The following is a 23,851-nucleotide window of genomic DNA, read 5'->3' on the forward strand; positions in this document are numbered from 1 at the left end:
ATGTAAATGCAAGTTATTGTTGTTAAAACCTACCTCTTTGATGAAGCTTTTGGTCACTGGTCCTAATATCTCCTTATGTGGCTCCATGTCAAATTTCATTTGATAACGCTCCTGTGAAGTGCCTTGGGATATTTTACTACATGAAAGGCGCTATATAAATGCAAGTTGTCAGCCTCTTGGCCTTCCAAGGAGGGTAAAAGGAGGACCACATTTTAGCTTGTGGGGGACTGTGTGTAGTGTTTGCCACATTGCTTGGGACACTCCTAATATTTAGCATTAGAAACAGGTAATAAATCATTCTCACGGCAGAATCTGGCCTTTTGTGCATCCCCCACTTTCGTCACCCCACCATTGGCAGCTGTTCCTTCCTCCGCCTAGGCCCTAAACTCTGAAATTCCTTCCCCAAACCTCTTTGTCTCTTTACCCCTCCTTTAAGATGCTGCTGAAAACCAAATATTTGGTCACCTGTCCTAATATCTCCTTATGTGACTCAATGTCAATTTTTGTTTGATAACGCTCCTTTGAAGTGCCTTGTGACGTTTTACTACGTTAAAAGCACTCTAGAAATGCAAGCTGTTGTTGACAAATGCTTCTCTCACTTAAAATGAAAAGCTCTGCACCAGGAGTGCTAAAATAGAATTTACCCCATGATTGCTAATGTGGTCTGTCCCTTGGCCTTAAAGAAAAGCTCATGTTGAAGAAAAGCAAGAGAGACTTTTGTTTCACTGCCAAAGGTTATTAGACCCTACGCCCAAAGGACAATTGAGTTCTGAAAATGTGTCCAAAGTCACTGTTTAGATTTGTCAAATTATTCATTAGAAATGAGGGTAGATGTTCCGAGTCCAATTCCCGTGCCGAGGCACCTAACCCGTTGCTAGCGCGGATTGGAAAATTGCAGGTACGCTACACGCAAGTTTCTGTCCATTGACATGAATTTGTGTTCGCTCTGGGTCAGATAAAAAGTTATGGTTGAGGAATCCCAAAACCTACCCCATGGAGTTTCATTATTTGCTGAGATATTCAACATGGAAGCTGCTGCTCCCAAAACAATTCTTTTAGAATCATAGGGCTCGATTTTAGCACCCGCTATCGGGTGCGTTCTCGGCGGGGGGGCCCCGAAAATCGGAAAATCCAGGAGCGGGACCGGATCGTGCCTCGATCCCGCCCACTTCCGGGTTCCCCGCTGACGTGCCGGCGTGCGCGCGCAGCCCCCGCTGGTGGGAATCCCGCAGGCAATTAAAGCCAGCGGGATGCCACTTGAGTGTATTTACTTTGCTTGTTCAGGTCATTAACTGACCTGATTAAGGGACTATGTGGGATTTTTGAACAACATGGGACTGTTTCCCACACTGGGGGAAACGCTCCCAGCTCGGATGGACGTGTTGCAGCTGTCAGCCTGTGGCAGCTGCAAAGGTCCATTTGACAGGTGGTGGGGGGACCCTCACCCATTGCAGGAGGCCGCTCTGTCACTTGGGACAAAGTTTGGCCTCCACCACCCTCCTCCTGACGGTCAAAGTCACCAACCTGCACACTTACCCAGGGGTCCGGAGACATGTACCTACCTTGCGGACCCCCTCAGATGTACATCTTGCGGATGGGGGCCGCCGTAGCGGCAGTCATGACCTCCTCGGAGGGTGAACAGCATCACCAGCCTCGCTGGCCACGCCGTCCAACTCTGACACGTGGAGCTCCACAACAGAGTGCTGTGACACATCCACCTGCACAGCAGGAGGGAGGGCTACCGCAGAGAGAGAGATGCGTCGCAGAGGGCACTACCCTCGCCACAGGTTCCACAGACCGAGGCTCAGCCTCCTGGACCTCTCTGAGCAGCAGTGCACACGGAGGCTCAGAGTCACTCGACATGTAGCCGTGGACATCTGCAGCCTCTTTCATGCCGAGCTGCTCCTGGCTGGCCCGTGCACCATCTTCCTACCTGTCGCTGTCAAAGTCACCACTGCCCTCCCGAACTTCTCCTCCGCAGCCTTCCAGGGTGCAACCGGGGACATCGCCGATGTCTCTCAGTCGTCTGCGCAGAAGAGCCCTGCAAATACACCTCCACCCACTCTGCAGTGACACAATGGGTGGCATCAGTGGTGGGTCCTCATAGTGATACCCAGGAGCAGGCATTATTGCACAAACCGGACAGGATTCGCGAAGACATGGCAGTAGTGGTGCCAATATAATGTGTGATGTGAGTTGTTCTGAAATTCAATATAAGTAACAACCATGACAAACCCTCAAACACCCTTGTGCATCCCCTTCATGCTCACGACACGTTTGCCTTACGCTGCCTACTGCACATATGTGATGCATGTCCTGTGGCTGCAGCACAGGTGGTGGCAGGTTGAGTGAGGCTGGCCGTGAGGGAGATGCATGAAATGGTGAGTATGGGAAAGAGCCATGAGATTGTATGAGGATTGGGTTGCGTGGTAGTGGCGGGGTGAGTACTGGCGAGGTGAGTAGGTGCAGGTAAGATGAGGATGAGGTTTGAGTGGGTATGAGGGGTGATGTGACAGAGTAGTGTTGGCAGTGCCGAAGGAAATGTGGGGTGGGGGCAGTGATGTGGCAGACAGAGTGTAGGGGAAAGACTACGTGTACTCACTGTGGCTGACCTACTGAGGTCATTGGACCGCCTCCTGCACTGTGTGCAGGTGGGCGATATGTTGGTGGCGCAGGTGACCCCCTCTGCCACCTCGAGCCAGGCCTTCCTGGTGGCGGAGGCGGGCCGCTTCCTCCCGCCCGCCGGGTGGAAGATCTCTGTACTCCCCCTCCTCCTCACCCCATGTATTGATACCTGGGGTGAGGCATCATTACACTGGGAGCAGCCTTCCCCCTGGGCTGCTCCATGCAGTCATCTTTGCTATTGGCTGCAGCATCTGTCAGTGGAGGACTGCCCCTTTAAATAGAGCGCCTCCAGCTGACAGATCTTACTGCGCATGTGCAGCCCGCCCGCGCGCAGATCAGCAGCGGGGAACCCGGAGGAGCAGGTAAGTGGCTCCAATTAATGGTTTGCCTGCTACGATCGCACGGGAAACCCACTAATTTCACCAGGCGCGTTACCCACGCGCGCGCGCGCGCCCATCCGCCGAGAACCCGCAGCCCTGCTAAAATCGGGCCCATAGACTCTTACAGCACAGAAGGAAGCCATTCGGCCTGTTGTGCCTGTGCCGGCTCTTTGAAAGAGCTATCTAATTTAGTCCCACGCCCAGCTTTTTCCCCATAACCCTGCAAATTAGTCCTCTTCAAGTACATGTCCAATTGCCTTTTGAAAGTTCCTATGGAATCTGATTCCACCATCCTTTCATGTAGTGCGTTCCAGATCTTAACAACCCTCTGTGTGAAAAAAATTCTCCTCATTTCCCCTCTACTTGTTTTGCCAATTATTTTAAATTTATGACCTCTGGTTGCTGACTCACTTGCCAGAGGAAACAAATTCTCCCTACTTGCGCTATCAAAACCCCTCATTATTTTTAATACCCATATTAGGTCTCCCCTTCTCTGCTCTAAGGAGAACAATCCCAACTTCTCCAATCTCTCCACATAACTGAAGTCCCTCATCCCTGGTATCATCCTGGTAAACCTCCTCTGTACCCTCTCCAAGGCCTTGATATTCTTCCTAAAGTCTGGTGTCCAGAATTGTACACAATACTCCATCTGAGGTCTAACCAGTGATTTGTAAAGGTGTAGCATGACTTCCTTGTTTTTGGATTCAATGCCCCTATTTACAAAGCCAAGTATCCCATACACTTTTTTAACCGGCCTTATCCACTTGCCCTATCACCCTCAAAGGCCCCAAGTTTCGCATCTGGAAATCTTTCCCCCCACACCCTTCCTGGGTGGAATTTAAAATTTACCCCATTGTGTCCAATTCTGGGCACCACACTTTAGGAAGAATGTCCAGGCCTTGCAGAGGGTGCAGATGAGATTTACTAGAATGGTACCAGCGATGAGAGGGTTCAGTTATGTGGAGAGTCTGGAGAAGCTGGGATTGTTCTCCTTAGAGCAGAGAAGGTTAAGGGGAGATATAAAAGAGGTGTTCAAAATAATGAGGGGTTTTGATAGAGTAAATAAAGAGAAACTGTTTCTACTGGCAGGAGGGTCAGTAACCAGAGGACACAGATTTAAGGTAATTGGCTAAAGAACTAGAGGCGAAATGAGAAATTTTTTAGGCAGCAAGCCAAAGAAAAAGGGAGGGGCTGCCAAATCTAGAGCCCCCTGGATGTCAAGAAGCATTTAGGGTAATACAAGGCAGAAAAAGAAAGTCTGTGATAGACACCGGGAACTCAATACTACGGAAAGCTTAGAGGAGTATACAAAGTGCAGGGGGGAAGTTAAAAAGGAAATTAGGAAAGCAAAGAGAGGGCTTGAAAAAATATTAGCAGGTAAAATCAAAGAAAACCCAAAGATGTTTTATAAATACATTAAGAGCAAGAGGATAACTAAGGAAAGAGTAGGGCTTATGAGAGACTAAAAAGGTAAACTATGTGTGGAGGCGGAAGATGTGAGTATGGTTCTTAATGAAAACTTTGCATCTGTCTTCACAAAGGAGAGGGACGATGCAGGGATTGAAGTTAAGGAGGAGGAGTGTGAAATATTGGATGGGATAAACACAGTGAGAGCGGAAGTATTAAGGGGATTAGCATCTTTGAAAGTGGATAAATCGCCAGGCCCGGATGAAACGTATCCCAGGCTGTTAAAAGAAGCCAGGGAAGAAATAGCGGAGGCTTTAACAATCATTTTCCAATCTTCACTGGGTACAGACGTAGTGCCAGAGGATTGGAGAACTGCTAACGTTGTACCGTTGTTTAAAAAGGGAGCGAAGGATAGACCGAGTAATTACAGGCCAGTCAGTCTAACCTCGGTGGTTGGCAAATCATTGGAATCAATTCTGAGGGACGGGATAAACTGTCACTTAGAAAGGCACAGAGTAATCAAGGACAGTCAGCATGGATTTGTTACGGGGAGGTCGTGTCTGACTAATTTGATTGAATTATTCGAGGAGGTGACAAGGAGGATCGATGAGGGTAGCGCAATTGACGTAGTCTACATGGATTTTAGCAAGGCTTTTGACAAGGTCCCACATGGCAGATTGGTCAAAAAAGTAAAGGCCTATGGGATCCAAGGGAATGTGGGAAATTGGATCCAAAATTGGCTCAGTGGTAGGAAGCAAAGGGTAATGGTTGACAGGTGTTTTTGCGACTGGAAGGCTGTTTCCAGTGTGGTGCTGCAGGGCTCGGTACTAGGTCCTTTGCTTTTTGTGGTATTCATTAATGATTTGAACTTAAACATAGGGGGCATGATTAAGAAATTTGCTGATGACACAAAGATAGGCCGTGTGGTTGATAGTGAGGAGGAAAGCTGTAGACTGCAGGAAGATATCAATGGACTGGCCAGATGGGCAGAAAAGTGGCAAATGGAATTCAATCCAGAGAAGTGTGAGATAATGCATTTGGGGAGAGCAAACAAGACAAGGGAATACACAATAAATGGGAGGATACTGAGAGGTGTAGAGGAAGTGAGGGACCTTGGAGTGCATGTCCACAGATCCCTGAAGGTAGCAGGACAGGTCGATAAGGTGGTTAAGAAGGCATGTGGAATACTTTCCTTTATTAGCTGGGGCATAGAATATAAATGTAAGGAATCTTACAACACCAGGTTATAGTCCAACAGTTTTATTTGAAAATCACAAGCTTTCAGAGGCTTTCTCCTTCATCAGGTGAAGGAGAAAGCCTCCGAAAGCTTGTGATTTTCAAATAAAACTGTTGGACTATAACCTGGTGTTGTAAGATTCCTTACATTTGTCAACCCCAGTCCATCACCGGCATCTCCACATCATAGAATATAAAAGCAGGGATGTTATGCTGGAACTGTATAAAACACTAGTTAGGCCACAGCTTGAGTACTGCGCACAGTTCTGGTCACCACATTACAGGAAAGATGTAATTGCACTAGAGAGTGTGCAGAGGAGATTTACGAGGATGTTGCCAGGACTGGAGAATTTTAGCTATGATGACAGATTGGATAGGCTGGGGTTGTTTTCCTTGGATCAGAGCAGGCTGAGGGGTGATTTAATTGAGGTGTACAAAATTATGAGGGGCTTAGATAGAGTGAATAGGAAGGATCTATTTCCCATAGCAGAGAGGTCAATAACCAGAATGCATAGATTTAAAGTGATTAGTAGAACGATTAGAGCGGAAATTAGGAAAACGTTTTTCACCCAGAGGGTGGTGGGGGTCTGGAACTCACTGCCTAAAGGGTGGTAGAGGCAGAAACCCTCAACTCATTTAAAAAGTACCTGGATGTGCACCTAATGAGCTGTGACCTGCGGGGCTACAGACCAAATGCGGGAAAGAGGGATTAGGCTGGGTGGCTCGTTTCTCAGCTGGCGCGGACATGATAGGCTGAGTGGCCTCCTTCTGTGCCGTAAATTTTCTATGATTTTATGATTCTATGAGTTGTTATGATCTGGAATGCACTGCCTGAAAGGGTGGTGGAAGCAGATTCAATAATAACTTTCAAAAGGGAATTGGATAAATACTTGAAAAGGGAAAATTTGCAGGGTTATGGGGAAAGAACAGAGAGTGGAACTAATTGGATAGCTCTTTCAAAGAGGCATAGGCATAATGCGGCCGAATAGGTCTCCTTCTGTTCTGTAAGATTCTATGATTCTATGACAGTGTTATGCACCTTGACTCTTGTACGTAGAGATTCAAACACAGAGTTAACCAGTGCTTGATAATCAAGGGTTGCTGGAATATGCACTGGTTCATGGGAAATCTGTGACTTGCCCATTGATACCTCAGTGCATATTCTCCATATCTTCTTGTTCCTCCAGAAGCACCATGGTCAGATTTGTGAGCTAACCGTCCTTGTAACAGCTCTCTTCAGCTGCACGCTGAGGTTGCGAATTCCTCTGGTCACTATGCATAGCGACATTGTAAATGCCTTGGTGAAGATTTGTTCGACTCACTACTTCTAGCAAAACCGCAAACATGTTTGAAAAGAACACTTTACAATTTTAGTTGGAAATACCGAATAGAGGAACTCTTCCACAGCCCAATTATAGTGTCCTTACACATCATGACCTAGGGAATACTTACTGCCCTGTTGGGGGCGAAGGAAAAGGAATCCTTTGTGAAAGGTGTGCCTCCATTGCAATGACCCAAGGACTCTACATTTCTGGAGCAACTGCTGTATGCTTTATGCTGGAAGTTTGGTTCTTTCACAGTTAAACTGTTTAGTAACCTGAAAATCAGCAAGTATGTGTTCCAACAACAGAGACAGGCAGTGTGACACTGCGAATGGAATGTTATGTTTACCTCCGCTTTTCCTGCCTGCCAATAAATGAAATATATCACCGTGAATCAAGGTCGAAGCCAACAGACAGTGAGTGAATTGAACATAACATACTAGGGATTGATGCCAGGTTACCATAAAAGGAACATTCATATTCTGTACAGTATCACAGTTGTAGGTTGAAAGTACAATAGACATATCAGGCAAGGAATCAGACCACCCTGCCTCTCTCTCTTTCCATTCACACTCCCATTCAAAGCACTATAAAATCAACAAAAAAAACTTGTTAATCTATCTAACCAAGCAGACGCACATTGCACAAACTCTGTGGTTCAACTTGGATTAAAATTAATCCAACATTTTCTCTTGCACACACAATGCATCTTGTTCTCCAAATGCTACTCAACATAATTATTTCTCCACATAGTTTTTGACCTTCAAGTAATTTGGATTTACTAATTAGGTAAAGGAAGGGGTTCCACCAGATTGTCAGCATCCATGGCCAAAATCCAGCGGGCAGCAACCTCAGTCCAGAGGAATCAATTAATAACTGATCATCAATGTGGGATTGATCAGGATCTTCAAAGTTGCCTCTCAAGCTCTGCATCTAGGTGAGATAAAAAAATGAGTTGATTCCCATACTTCCAAAGAGAAAATAAGGGGATTCGAGTAATGTTTGGAAGTGCCAAGGTAGAATTATCTTTGTATATCCAAGAGACCTACAACACCCTCTCAGCTCTCCCTCTAAAGCTGACAGAACCAGAACAAAGAAATAATGATGGAGTAGTGATGGCAGAGGTTGTCATCATCCAATGAATAACAACATCACCACACCCACATAGATAAGATACAGAAGGACACCTGTCATATCCGTTTTTGATATCCTAGGGCACAGCCATCACCAAAGGTAGGCTCCCTATGCTTTGATTATGTCAAAAGCCTCCTTCAATTATCTGCTGACTTTCTGTTCTTGGCAACGCCTATTTAGTATGGATCGACAATCCAAGGAAAACCATTGCTAGATGTTTAGCAAGGAAGATAGGACTTTAGCTTTCACATCAAGCAGGCTTCTCCTACCACACAGTAACACAATGAGAAAACCAGAGAGGCCTATTTTCTTGAAAACTGTTCCAAATGCTCCCGTGAATCTCATTCTTAGAAGCACTGTATTCTTTCAATTTAATCAGACAAATGTGTCAAAACTGGAAAATTATCATCCCTGCAGTAAACAATGAGACTAATGCATTAATTACCCAGTTGAACGGATTCCAAAGGAACACCATCACACCTCTTCTGTGGGAACAGCAGATTGTGATTAATGCTTTGTGATTATTATTTCTAACCAGGAAACCTCTTGTTGTCACAATTAAATGCTGGAAAAGACATAATTAATGATCAAGGCATTGTATGCTTGAATAAGGAATTCGGTCACTTGAGCTTAAATGGGAGGTGATGGGAAAATGGAAAAATATGGATTTGGTCTGGAGTATGCTCGTTCAGATTACATTGTATCTGTCTATCATCATCGCTCTTAGACAATTCTTGTTTTAGCTTCAAACTGCATCCCTTTTTTATGAAGTCTTCGTAATGTTTTATCCAAAAGGAATATGGTGACAACCTGAAAATTATTATTAATATTAGTGAATGAAAACTTAACACATCCATGTGATATTCCTTTATCTGCTGCTTTAACAGAGCATTAACTAAACGGGTTAACGTATGCATTAAAAAGCAGAGGAATGTCATACAGATGACTTAGTGTTTGTCTGCTAATATCACCAACAATCAATTCTAAGCTTGTTACCTCAAATGTAGATTTCATAGAACTTGTCAGACTTCATATTAGTTCAAAGATCATCAATGACCTGGGGAACACAGCAAGATTAATAGCAATTTACATTTTAAACCCCTCCCCCCTTCAGATTGGAGAACATCTCAGGACACTTAACAATCAGGAGAAAGAGGACACCAAGCAGGGATAAGAGACTGGAGAATGACCAAAAGCATGCTGAAAGGGATAGATTTTTGGGAGGCTTTGAAGCAGGTCAGAGAAGTGGCAAAGGGGAGTGGTTTAGGAAGAGATTTCCAGAGGACTGACACATAGGCCCTGATATTAGCAGGAAGATGGGATGGCAACGAGGTGGGGGGGGGGGGGGTGATTGGGCATGTGGGTAACCAGCCCAATAAAATCTGTCTGTTCCCCACGTGATCGCAGGTAAATTGGAGCCACTTAACGTGGCTTCCGAGTTTCCCGTCTGAAAGCTGCGCAGCGGGCGGACTGCACACCCGCATCACAGGCTGACAGCTGGAGGAGCCCTATTTAAAGGGGCAGTCCTCCAATGGCTGCTTCTGGAGCAAAAACCCAAATAGCACAATGGAGCAGCACAGGGGAAAGGCTGCTCCTAGATTGAGTGATGCCTCACTCCAGGTGCTACTGGATGGGGTGAGGAGGAGGAGGAGGGATGTCTTCTACCCGGCGGACAGGAGGAAGTGGCCTGCCTCTGCCGCCAAGAAGGCTTGGCTCGAGGTGGCAGAGGAGGTCACCAGCAGCAGCAACATCTCCTGCACCTGGATCCAGTGCAGGAAGCGCTTCAATGACCTAACTAGGTCAGCCAAAGTGAGTACACTTATTCATTCTCCTACATTCCATCTTCCACATCACCACCCACACCCTCCAACTCATTCTGCACTGCCAACACTACTCCATCACATCACTCCTCACACCCACTGAAAACTCATCCTCAACTTACCTGCACTTCCTCACCTCCCCAGTACTCATCCCACCACTACCACTCAACCCAATCCTCATACAATGTCATGGCTCTGTCTCATACTCACCCTCTGATGCATCACTTTCACGGTCAGCCGCATCCAAACCAATGCATTCAGCGGTTGGCCACGTCACCATCACTCACTCACACGTCTGTACTTTCTCCCCTTATAGGAGAAGAGAGTCCAGACTGCACGGGAGAGGGCGAAGACCGGAGTGGGGCAGCAACAGATCGTCATCCTCACAGACGCGGAGCAGGAGACGCAGGAGCTGAGCCGCACCCTCAAGTGCCTGTCCGTTGGGGACACCGAGACTGGCACCCGACAAACGTCTGATGACAGAACTTTAATATTCAGCACACACAATATGAATTGATGTTAACATGCGTCGTCATCTTCAGCACCTCAACATCTGTCATCATGCTTAATATTGCCTTCTGTTCTCTTACAAGGCCTTCAGCGACCGCTGTGATAGCAGAGGGCGATTCCTTAGAGGACCTGCCGGCCTCTGAGGGTGCACCATCACATCTGAACGAGATATCCACCAGCGCAGATACACACACCTCGATGGGTCCCCGTCCTCAGTTAGTTGGGGTTGCACATGGTGAGTTATCAAACACACATGAGCACGAGCAGACACTGGTGGCAGGGGCAGCTGTGGAGAGTCCACGTCGGTGGGAGCATTCCTGTCCAGGCACTGCTCAGCTGGACACAGATGCTGAACCCTGGGAGCCATCCTTTAAAAGGAGAATAATCAAGGGGCAGCAGCACATTTGCGAGGTGCTGGAACAGGTGCCACGCACACTCTCCACAATCGTGCAGAGGATGGAGGAGTCCAACTCCTGCATGAGTGGAATGGTGGCACAGGGACGTGAGGGCATCTCTGAGATAGTGTCACGGGTAAGTGCGGGAATGTCTGCGATGGAGGGAAGGCTAGCCTCCATCAAGCTTCAAGCATGGCTCAACAATGAGTCCATTCAGGCCCTGACAACGGCCGCTCGGACTCACAGTGAACAACATTCTGCTGCCTGAAACAGGCAGGTAGATACACTTGCACTAGCCTTACAAGGCTTCACACATGTCCTCCAAACTGTTGTCCAGCAGAGTGGAAGAAGTGGTGTGGGCCTGGCCCAGGAGAGGGATGATGATGAAAGGGGACATGGAAGTGGGGGCACCACTCAAAGCGCCCCCATGTCTCACCTGTTGCCCCCCCCCCCAAACCAGTACCCGCAATGCTGCCTCCTCTCCAAGTGGCCGAATCTGCCCCCGCACAGGTGCAGGTGGAGCAGTCTTTGGAGGCGCCCTCACGGGCACTGAAACCCAGAGAGCGTAGGCCCAAAGCATCTAATCAGTCAGGGTATGGACAAGAGCAACCTGCCACTACCTCTGCTGCAGCTATAGGGGACGCACCACGTAGAAGTAGTCGGAAGCAAAAGGCAAAGGTTTTGTGAGCACAAAGGGGATGCACAAGGGTGTTTGATGGTTGGTCATGTTTTTTATTTATATTTGCTTTTTGTTAAACGCACATTAAGTATTATTGTTGTCACTACTACTGCTATGTCTTGGCCATGCTTGACTGGCTTCTGTAATAAGGCCCTTTCATGAGGTTCACCATGAACACCCACACTTGATGCTATCCATTGGGTCACCCTACAGTGGGCGTATGTGTACTTGCAGGACTGTGGCTGTTCTGCCCATGGGTTGCTCCTCCTCCTCCTCCTTCTCCTCTGCCTCCTCCTCCTCCTCAATGTTGGTTGCAGATGTGGATGGGGCCTCCTCAAGCGGCACCCCTCTCTGTTGTGCCATGTTGTGCAGGGCAAAACAGACGACTATAATGCATCCCACTCTGGCTGGTGCGTATTGAAGCGCTCCCCCAGAACGATCAAGGTACCTGAAGCGCATCTTGAGCAGCCCTATAGCATGCTCAATTGTAGACCTGGTAGCAATGTGGCTGTCGTTATATCGATGCTGTTGCTCGGTGGTGCGGTTCCTCAGAGGTATCATTAGCCACATGTGCAGGGGGTATCCCTTGTCCCAGAGAAGCCAGCCCTTAAGGGTGTTCGGTGCGTGGAAGAGGGGCGGGATGTTGGACTCCCAGAAGATGAAGGAATCGTGGCAGCTGCACACGTGATGGAATCTTTTGCGGTGGTCACAGATGAGCTGAGTGTTGATGGAGTGATAGCCCTTCCTATTGATGAACAGTCCTGGCTCGTGTGGAGGTGCTCGTATTGCTATATGGGTGCAATCGATTACACCCTGCACCCGTGGAAGCCAGTCACAGCGTGGAATCCCACTGCCCTCTCCGTCTGGCTGAGGTCGTCCATGGGGAAGTTGATGTTGTGCAAGGCCCTGCGAAACAAGCCGTCGGTGACCTACCTTATGCACTTGTGTGTAGACGACTGAGAGACCCCACGATATCCCCTGTGGCACCCTGGAATGATCCGGAGGCAAAGAAGTTGAGGGCAGTGGTGGCTTTGACAGCGACAGGTAAGGAGATGCTGCTCGGCCCAGCCCGGAGCAGCTCGGCATGAAGGAGGCTGCAGATGTCTGCGATGGCGACTGACTTTGAGCCTCCGTATGCACTGCTCCTCAGAGAGGTCCAGGAAGCTGAGCCTGGGTATGTAGACCCTGTTGCGAGGGTAGTGCTTCCTGCAATGTCACTCTCCCTGTTATTGCCCTCTGTGCTCTTGTGCAGGTGCCTGTGGTGCAGCACTGTGTTGTGGAGCTCCAGTGGCGGAGGTGGACATCGTGCCTGCTGAGGCCACGGATGAAGTGGTGAATGCAGCCATGGCGGCCCCCCAATCTTGACAGTGTGGGTTTGAGGGGATCCACAAAGTAGGTAAATGTGTTTGCACAGCAGAGTTTTGGGTGGAAAGTAAGAATTTTGAGTGAAAACACAAAGGTCTTGCAGCCAAAACTTAGTCTGAAGTGACAGAGTGCCCTGCTGCAATAAATGACGTTTTCTCCCCACCTGTCAAATAATCATTTGCATCTCCCACTGGCTGCTGGCTGAAACACGTCTGCTCCAACAGGGAGTGTATCCCACAGCAGGGGAAACACGCTGAGGATCCTTCAAAATTGCACCCCTGCCAAAGTGTCCACTCAATCAGGTCTCTCAAGTACCCCAACTATCTGTCAAGGTATGTAAATCATCATCCTGCCGGCTTTAATTGCCGATGGGACTCCCGCATTCGGGAGCTGCCCGCGCACCCAAACACGTCACTGGGGAACCCGGAAGTCAGCGTATTGGAGCCGGGCTCTGAACCCGCTCTGGATTTCTGTGATTTTCAGAGCCCCCCCTGCCCCATGGTGACTGAAAGATTTACCAGCAAAGGTAGATTGGTGGGAGAGTGGAATAAATAATAAGCCAGAGTTGGAGTAGTGGAGGATGTGCTATATGGTTGGAGATCATTCAATTAGAGAGGGACAAGGCTGTGACGGAATTTGGAAATCATAGAATGATACAGCACAGAAGGAGGCCATTTGCCCCATCGTGCCTGTGCCGGCTCTTTGAAAAAGCTATCCAACTAGTCCCACCACCCTGTTCTTTCCCCATAGCCCTACAAATTTTTCACCTTCAAGTATTTATCCACTTCTCTTTTGAAAGTTGCTATTGAATCTGCTTCCACCAACGTTTCAGGTAGTGCATTCCAGATCATAACTCGCTGCATAAAAATATTTTTCCTCATGTCGCCTCTGATTCTTTTGCTAATTTGTGGGAGTCCCACCGGCAATTAAATTTGTGTCCTCTGGTTTCTGACCCTTCTGCCAGTGAGAACATTTTCTCTTTATTTAGTCTATCTATACCCTCTATCAAAACGAGGACAAGGATCTTGAAATTAATATGCTGGGAGATGGGGAGTAGGTGAAACTTGGCAAGTGCAAGAGTAATGGGAGTGTGCAAGCTACTGTGCGAGACAATACGAACCGCAGAGTTTTGGATTAATTGTACTTTGTGAAATGTGGAGACAGGTACACCAGTGAATTCCTTCTCATCATTCTGTGATCCCTTGCCTGTGTAATTGTAAATTTGATCTATGTCTGACATTCTAATTTACTTTATATCCATTGTTAAGTGAAATTAGATGCAACCAGAAACCGTACAGCTTAGTCAGCAGTGTTGGAATATGGAGTTTTCTCGCAAAGCCATTATAACAGGATAGCATTGTACCAGATTCCCTGGTCAAAGTTTCCCGATTGTAACACTGAAGGTACCCCTTGAAATGAATGGGTTAATGTCGGCATTATGATCAGAAAACCTAGGCTGTATCTTCTACAGAACAAGACAGTTCCAGGCATTGTTCATATTTTGCATTTTTAATGAACCTTTGACACATCGTTGACTAATTGTTGATTCCTCCTCCCTGCATAGAAACATAATCAAGTGTTTAGAAAGAAAGCACCGTGTCCTCTCATCCAGATTGATCTAAACTGTTGCATACAGACCCAATTATTTTTCTAATTGTTATCTGCAAACAACACCACTAAAACCAAGTTAACTAGTCAGTCATCATTTGCTGGTGAAGAATTTTGCTGTGTAAAATTTGGTTGCTGTATTTGCTGATATGACAAAGACTGCATTCCAAAAAGCAATTCACTGCTTGCGAAGCTTTGGGATGTCCCGGGGATGTGATAAGGTGCTATATAAATGCAATTACAAGAGCAGGTTTGAGGCTGGGCATTCTGCTGCGAGTGACTCACCTCCTGTGTACCATCCACACGATGCACTGCAGCAACTTGCCAAGGCTTCTTCGACAGCACCTCCCAAACCCGCGACCTCTACCACCCACAAGGGCGGCAGGCACATGTGATCAACACCACCTGCACGTTCCCCTCCAAGTCACACATCATCCTGACTTGGAAATATATCGCCGTTCCTTCATTGTCGCTGGGTCAAAATCCTGGAACTCCCTTCCTAACAGCACTGTGGGAGAACCTTCACCACACGGACTGCAGCGGTTCAAGAAGGCGGCCCACCACCACCTTCTCAAGGGCAATTAGGGATGGGTAATAAATGCTGGCCCTGCCAGCGACGCTCGCATCCCATAAATGAATAGAAAAAAAGTTTTACCCTCTTTTTATTTTTGTGCTAATTAGGGGTATTGAATGATTCTGGTGAGAATATTAACAAAGAAATAATTTGCATTGATTTAGTGCCTTTCACATCCTCAGGATGTCCCAAAACATCTCACAAACAATTAATTGCTTTTGAAGTGTAGTCATCATTATTTTGGAGGTAAACATGGCAGCCAATTTGCACAAACAGCACAGAAGCTAAATAACCAATCCCTCTGTTTTGGTTGTGTTAATTGAGGGATAAATGTTAGCCAAAACACCAGGAAAACACCCCGCCACAGGATTTTTTTTGGGGGGGTGGGGGTTAAGGACGAGAGCAAATAAGTAAATACTTGAAATGAAGGTTTGAAGAATCCAAATCTGGAACTGTCTACTGGGATTCCACAGTGACAAAATTGAAGTATTTTGCTTAATTTTAGGTTGATAGCAGCCCCTTTAATTCAGTCACAAGGGCCCAGAATTTCTGCTCTTCCTTCACTCGTTTTTGGGTGATACTGGAGTAAGCAGCAATGGGAAATGTGTTGGCGATCCGTTCCATTGGGGTTCCGCCATTTTTAACATCCGAAGAGATTTGTCACTGGAAATGACAGGTGATGTACAATACATCAGCAGGTGTATTGTAATGCTATGCAGTGATGGAAATACGTCATCCAACATTTTATTCCATCACTCGCACCATAGCAATGCGGGATGCAAGAGATGCCTGTTAGGTCCTGGCATCCAACATTGCGATGTGCGGCTTAGAGTGATATTTAAGTCTTAAACGATAAAAAGCCCATGCAATTGATCATAAGGTGATTGACTATATGCATTGGGGTGGTTTTCTTGATATCATCATTTAAAGACATCACCAAGGGTGCTGGCCACATTATACCCATGGCCACAGCCATACCCCACACGATGCACATGGCCACAGCCATTCCCCACACTATACTCGTGGCCACAGCCATTCCCCACACTATACTCGTGGCCACAGCCATTCCCCATACTATACTCGTGGCCACAGCCATTCCCCACACTATACTCGTGGACACAGCCATTCCCCACACGATGCACATGGCCACAGCCATTCCCCACACTATACTCGTGGACACAGCCATTCCCCACACAATACTCGTGGCCACAGCCATTCCCCACACTATACTCGTGGCCACAGCCATTCCCCACACAATACTCGTGGTCACAGCCATTCCCCACACTATACTCGTGGCCACAGCCATTCTTCACACTATACTCGTGGCCACAGCCATTCCCCACACAATACTCGTGGTCACAGCCATTCCCCACACTATACTCGTGGTCACAGCCATTCCCCACACTATACTCGTGGCCACAGCCATTCCCCACACTATACTCGTGGTCACAGCCATTCCCCACACTATACTCGTGGTCACAGCCATTCCCCACACTATACTCGTGGCCACAGCCATTCCCCACACTATACTCGTGGTCACAGCCATTCCCCACACTATACTCGTGGCCATAGCCATTCCCCACACTATACTCGTGGTCACAGCCATTCCCCACACTATACTCATGGCCACAGCCATTCTTCACACTATACTCGTGCAATAACCATTCTTCACACTATACTCGTGACCACCGCCATTCCCCACACTATACTCGTGACCACAGCCATTCCCCACACTATACTCGTGGTCACAGCCATTCTTCACACTATACTCGTGCAATAACCATTCTTCACACTATACTCGTGACCACCGCCATTCCCCACACTATACTCGTGACCACAGCCATTCCCCACACTATACTCGTGGTCACAGCCATTCTTCACACTATACTCGTGCAATAACCATTCTTCACACTATACTCGTGGTCACAGCCATTCCCCACACTATACTCGTGCAATAACCATTCTTCACACTATACTCGTGGCCATAGCCATTCCCCACACTATACTCATGGCCACAGCCATTCTTCACACTATACTCGTGCAATAACCATTCTTCACACTATACTCGTGACCACCGCCATTCCCCACACTATACTCGTGACCACAGCCATTCCCCACACTATACTCGTGACCACAGCCATTCCCCACACTATACTCGTGGCCACAGCCATTCCCCACACTATACTTGTGACCAGCCTGCATGATCTTCCACAGTCATTCCCCACATTTCCACCAAGTGAACTCCCCAGTGGAGGCCAACGAGCCCGCCAAAATTATTCAAATGACACTGACCCCAGCAATTTGGCCATTGTCAGGGGCACTTGTTTGCAGCGGAAAGAAGTCCTGCCCCATTGCACTTCTGTCAGCTTTATAGCCAAGTGGAATATCTAGGCTAAGAAGTTTAAAAACCTGCTGCTTTCAAAACCATATTGCCAGGATAACCCAATACAATGTTATGAGCTTTTTATTCGGTTTTGTCTCCAAGCAGACAGTACAAGGGGAGGAGAAAAGGCACATTCAAACAAAAACATGGGGGGGTGGGGGGGGAGGAAATTGGATGAGGGCCGTTTTTGGGCGCAGGTAGCGTGATGCACTATTACCCCATGCCCAATGACCCCTGTGCAGGCAGGACACGAGTTTCAGCCGGCCTGAGTACTAACCTGCAATCAGCGTTCCGTTCCGGGCCCTGCACGTGGAATTAATGCAATTCACACTTTCCACCAGCAGGGGGAGCTCAGTCTCTTGAAGGGAGGATGTTTCTTAGAAATCTCTTAAAGGGAGCTGCTACCTGTTATTTGCTGAAAATAACAGTCTACTGTCTGCACGGAGTCTGAACAGAGATCAGACATCGCACACGTAAAACACAGATGCAGGTCCCATCTCTATGTTTACATACTGATGAGTTATGTTAAAACATTGAATAAAGATTGCACACTACTAAATCCCACATCCTCCAATCTGCATGCCAAACCTCACAAATCTGCCGATCTGAGTTGGTACCAGGCCTGCGAGAGTGTGTGCACCAAGGTTCTCTGATGATGCACTGGATACCTTGGTACAAGAGGTGGACAGAAGGAGGGGCATCCTATATCCCCAGAGTTGGGAAGGGGGAGCAAGAGGCCCTCCAGACATATATCCAAAAGGCAGTGGGAGGCAGCAGGGGACGAAGTCAATGCCAGGCGCATTGTGAACATGGATGCAGTGCAGGAAGAAGTTCAATGCTTTGACACGAGTGGTCAAGGTGAGTGAGGTCAACTGTCAAGTGGCGTCTCCTACCAACTGCACCACCAGCCACATCCACTGCTCCACACACTACACCCCCCATCACCCACACACCAACAAACTCTTTCCATCAGTACTCAACTCTTCTAACCAGATGCTTCCTCTCATTCCTTATACATTACCACTGTTTCAAGCCAACCACCCACAACTCACAGGCCACACATACTGGCAGCTATTCAACTATGACAGGCAAAAAAAAAGTGCAGAGGTATTCTGTATATAAAAAAAAATTGTTAGTATTAGACAAAAATGGTGCAGTGGTTATTTAATATACAGATAATTATTTTTATAGTTTCTTGCAGGAGAAGGTGGCACATATCAGGAGGCAGCAAGTGGCAGTGGCATTTAGCCCCTCAGCCCCTCGAGCCTGTTCCACCAGTCAATGAGATCATGGTGGACCTGTGACCTAACTCCATATACCTGCCTTAGCCCATATCCCTTAATACCCTTGGTTCACAGAAATCTATCAATCTCAGATTTAACATTCACAAGTGAGCTAGCATCATCTGCAGAAGAGCGTTCCAAACATCTCCCACCCTTTGTGTGTGGAAGCATTTCCTAACTTCACTCCTGCACATCCTGGCTCTAAATGTTAGTCTATGTCCCCACGTCCTAGTATTCAGGGCTAGGAGACCTCCAAAAACAGTTACAAATGTCTTCGCAGCCAGAAGCAATAATCCAGCCACTAACCTGTAAATCCTGCATGGTCCCTTTAAATACTGCAGGTGGGGGGAACTCCAGGCACTCGAAGACACGTTCAGATGGTCAGGGTTAAGACTATGCGTTGAGTTGAGCGTTAAGTCCCAAAATGGTGTTTATCTCATTAAATCACTGTTGCACATTGATTGAAGCCATTTTCTCCCTACTTTACATAATTCTAGCGTTCGTTATCTGCGCCTGCGCTAACTCCTATACCAAGATGGTGTCCGGTGCACGTCACACTGGAAACGTGCGTGCGCATCCAAGATGCCATCTTGGATGTCAGTGAGACTGAGTAGCGCCAAAATAACAGGCACTGCACGGCCCATGATATTTGATTTGCTCAGTTATGTGTATGACTGACAGTCACTTTTTGAATTTAACTGACAGTTATTTAAATCCACAAATGTTGGTTAAGTTGGGACTGTTCAAATCGATTTGAAACTTTCAGAGTTGGTGTTGCTATAAGCGTAAAAGAACAATTATGTATAAATATAATAATATAATATAATAAAATAATAGTTTAGCATGGAGACTGAATATTTATTATTTTCCTTTTGATGAAAGGATGTGAAGGCCTTAAAGAAGAGGCGGAAGAGATTTACTAGAATGGTTCCAGGGATGAGGGACTTCAGTTACGTGGATAGACTGGAGAAGCTGGGATTGTTCTCCTTAGAGCAGAGCAGGTTGAGAGGAGATTTGATAGAGGTGTTCAAAATCATGAGGGATCTAGACAGAGTAGATAGAGAGAAGGGAACAGATTCTCCCTATCTACTCTGTCTAGACCCCTCATGATTCCCATTGGCAAAAGGGTCGAGAACCAGAGGACACAGATTTAAAGTAATTGGCAAAAGAACCAAAGGTGACATGAGGGAAAACTTTTTACGCAGCGAGTGGTTATGATCTGGAATGCGCTGCCTGAAAGGGTGGTGGAAGCAGATTCAATCGTAGCTTTCAAAAGGGAATTGGATAAATACTTGAAGGAAAAAATTGCAGGTCTACAGGGAAAGGGCGGGGGAGTGGGAGTAGCTGGATTGCTCTCGCAGAGAGCCGGCATGGACTCGAAGGGCCTCCTTCGGTACTGTAACCATTCTATGATTCTATGATTCTAGGAGTTAATTAGTATACCTGTACTATCAAATATAAACATACATGTATTATATCACTGTTGTTTATTGCCTTGTTCATCTATTGTTTAACAAATTTGCTTAATACTAAAGGCTGAAATGAGGGATGATGTTGTAAAGTATCACCAGTTTTCAAAGACATGAAAAAAATCCTGTGGAGAGACAGGGTTGATCCAGTAGCTGAAAGAAAGGTTTTCTCTTCATTGTCATGGACATGTTACTTATTTAGATAAGTAATTGGCAAAAGAACCAAAGGTGACATGAGGGAAAACTTTTTTACGCAGCGAGTGGTTCTGATCTGGAATGCACTGCCTGAAAGGGTGGTGGAAGCTGATTCAATCGTGACTAAATATCAAGGACTTCAGGAGCTGAAAACTCACCTATAAGAGGAAGCTAAAATATAGAAGCCAAAGTATCTAGGTTAAGAAGGGCAGAGAGGTCCCAAAGCACAACACCAACCACTGACCGTGTGCTATCCAATCTTAGAATTTGTCAGCTACAATATCTATGTTCAAGATCCTAAGGGCATGCTTGTCTCATCCAACCAGCCAATGCTGTCCAAAAGTCAAAATAATCCATACTGAGCCAATTCACATAAATCTGAATCAGGATCGTGCACCAATTTTTGTCCTCATTCCCTGCCCCCCAACCCCACCACCAAATTACTGCTTTACAGTGGAAGAAGGTAATGGAGAAACTGCTTGGGAAGTACACGGTATTGTGGATATCCTAATTCTCTAGTTTGAGGTTGAAAGAATCGATTGTTTGTTGAATTGCTGCAGTGATTTGGAAAGGACATTGGGAGATCAGAAACTACCCAGTCTTGGCTGGTTAGCAGTGTAAATTAGCACACTCTCCATTCAGCTTTAGGATCTTGGTTTGAATCCAGCCTAGACAATTCAGGCAGAAGTTTTCTCCCCCATCCTGGCAGCAGGGCTCCTATATAATTGAGTTTGGCCAGCCTCAGACAAAATTCTAATGGGCGCAGGTCCACAGAACAAAAACATTTCGACATAAATTTGCAGTCTTGTCACAGAAGTAAAATAGATCGCTGTTATGAAAAATAGGAGTGTCACACTAGTGTATAAGGAGGTCTGTTCTGAGCTTTTACTTAAGCACCTTGGTGAGACAGCAGAAAGGAAGCTCTGTCCTGCATCCAATATCTGCTCTACCTGACATGAGAGTACTCAATGTGTTGATTGGATTTCAAAATCAGAATCCCCAGCAGTGATATAAAATTAGGAAAATATAAATGAGGCAGTGAGAAAAGAGACTAATGATGAAAGAGATCACCAAAGAATGAGGACAATAGGCCAAAAATGTCTCTGTGTGTTACATTTATCCCATGGATAGTCATACTGAGAACATGACTTTGCCCTTGGAATAAATATAACTTGCAAAGGAATTGCTAGACAAATGTGTTATGAGAGAGAGAGGTAGACTAAACGAGACCTGCAAAGACAAGCCTCACTTAGGACTAGGATTGGTTCAATTTATTTAATCTAAATGACTGCTATGTTTTATTAAATATCTGGCATCTAGTAATTAATAAAACAAATAACTACAAGTGAGCACTATTTTCTGGCTGATTCTGGCGTGAGTACATCTTTAGTGGACTGGTCATCTTTCTGCGTCCATTGTCCCCTCTCTGTAGTCTGTGCCACACATACTGAAGAAACCTGCTAACGGGAGTCTCTGCCAAGGCACTAGCTCATTTGCCATGAATTCCAAAGCTTTGTTTGCTAATAATGACTGGATTGAGGGGGAATTTGCCAACCACGGGAGGCTTTGACTGCTTTGTGCATTTAGCCACCAGGGAACTACTCTTAAGCCAACACATTCTGCTGTCAAAGTGAGGATTGCAGTAATGGTGTTGCATTTGCCCAGCTATTGCCAGAGGACTTGGTGTCACTATGGCAATAATTTGATCTGAATCTTTCCCAGGCTATTTGTCATATGTTCACAACGGTGTACATTGTTTCTCACAAGGGCACGTGTTGTGTTTCCATCTCCAGCTAAATAGTACAGCCCATACATGAAGAAACAAGAAATATCATTTAATGCCGCGATAGATAAGGTGAACAACAACAATAACTTGCATTTATATAGCACCTTTAACATAACCTTTAACACCATGTCTCAAGGTGCTTCACAGGAGTGTTATCAAACAAAATTTGACACCGAGCCACATAAAGAGATATTAGGACAGGTGACCAAGAGCTTGGTCAAAGAGGTAGGTTTTAAGAGCAACTTAAAGGAGGAGATAGAGGTAGAGAGGTGGAGAGGTTTAGGGAGGGAATTCCAGAGGTTGGGTCCTAGGCAGCTAAAGGCATGGCCACCAATGGTGGAGTGATGGAAATTGGGGATGTGCAAGAGGCCAGAATTGGAGGAGCGCAGAGATCTCAAAGGGTTGTGGAGCCGGCAGATGTAGGAGGGGTTCTAAATGAATTTTTTGCATCTGTTTTCACTATGGAGAAGGACGATGTAGACATAGAAATACGGCAGGGGGACTGTGATATACTCGAACATATTAACATCGAGCGGGAGGAGGTATTGGCAGTTTTAGCAGGCCTAAAAATGGATAAATCCCCAGGCCCGGACGAAATGTATCCCAGGCTACTGTGTGAGGCAAAGGAGGAGATTGCGGGGGCTCTGACACATATATTCAGAACCTCTCTGGCCACAGGGGATGTGCCAGAGGACTGGAGAACCGCTAATGTAATACCATTATTCAAGAAGGGGAGTAGGGAAAAACCGGGGAACTACAGGCCAGTGAGCCTAACATCAGTGGTAGGAAACTTATTGAAAAAATTCTGAAGGACAAAATTAGTCTCCACTTGGAGAAGCAAGGATTAATCAGGGATAGTCAACATGGCTTTGTCAAGGGAAGATCATGTCTGACTAATTTGATTGAATTTTTTGAGGGGGTGACTAGGCGTGTGGATGAGGGTAACGCAGTGGATGTGGTATACATGGATTTTAGTAAGGCCTTCGATAAAGTCCCCCACAGGAGACTGGTCAAGAAGGTACGAGCCCATGGAATCCAGGGTGCCTTGGCACTTTGGATACAAAACTGGCTTAGTGGCAGAAGGCAGAGGGTGATGGTCGAAGGTTGTTTTTGTGACTGGAAGCCTGTGGCCAGTGGGGTACCACAGGGATCGGTGCTGGGTCCCTTGCTGTTTGTGGTCTACATTAATGACTTGGATATGAATGTAAAAGGTATGATCAGTAAGTTCGCTGATGATACAAAAATTGTTAGGGTGGTAAATAGCGAGGAGGATAGCCTCAGTCTGCAGGACGATATAGATGGGTTGGTCAGATGGGCGGAACAGTGGCAAATGGAATTTAACCCGGAAAAGTGCGAGGTGATGCACTTTGGAGGGACTAACAAGGCAAGGGAATACACAATGAATGGGAGGACCCTAGGCAAGACAGAGGGTCAGAGGGATCTTGGTGTGCAAGTTCACAGATCCCTGAAGGCGGCGAAACAGGTAGATAAGGTGGTAAAGAAGGCATATGGGATACTTGCCTTTATTAGCCGAGGCATAGAATATAAGAGCAAGGAGGTTATGATGGAGCTGTATAAAACACTGGTTAGGCCACAGCTGGAGTACTGTGTGCAGTTCTGGTCGCCACACTACAGGAAGGATGTGATCGCTTTGGAGAGGGTGCAGAGGAGATTCACCAG

The sequence above is a fragment of the Heptranchias perlo genome, chromosome 7 (assembly GCF_035084215.1).
Source record: "Heptranchias perlo isolate sHepPer1 chromosome 7, sHepPer1.hap1, whole genome shotgun sequence".
NCBI lineage: Eukaryota > Metazoa > Chordata > Chondrichthyes > Hexanchiformes > Hexanchidae > Heptranchias > Heptranchias perlo.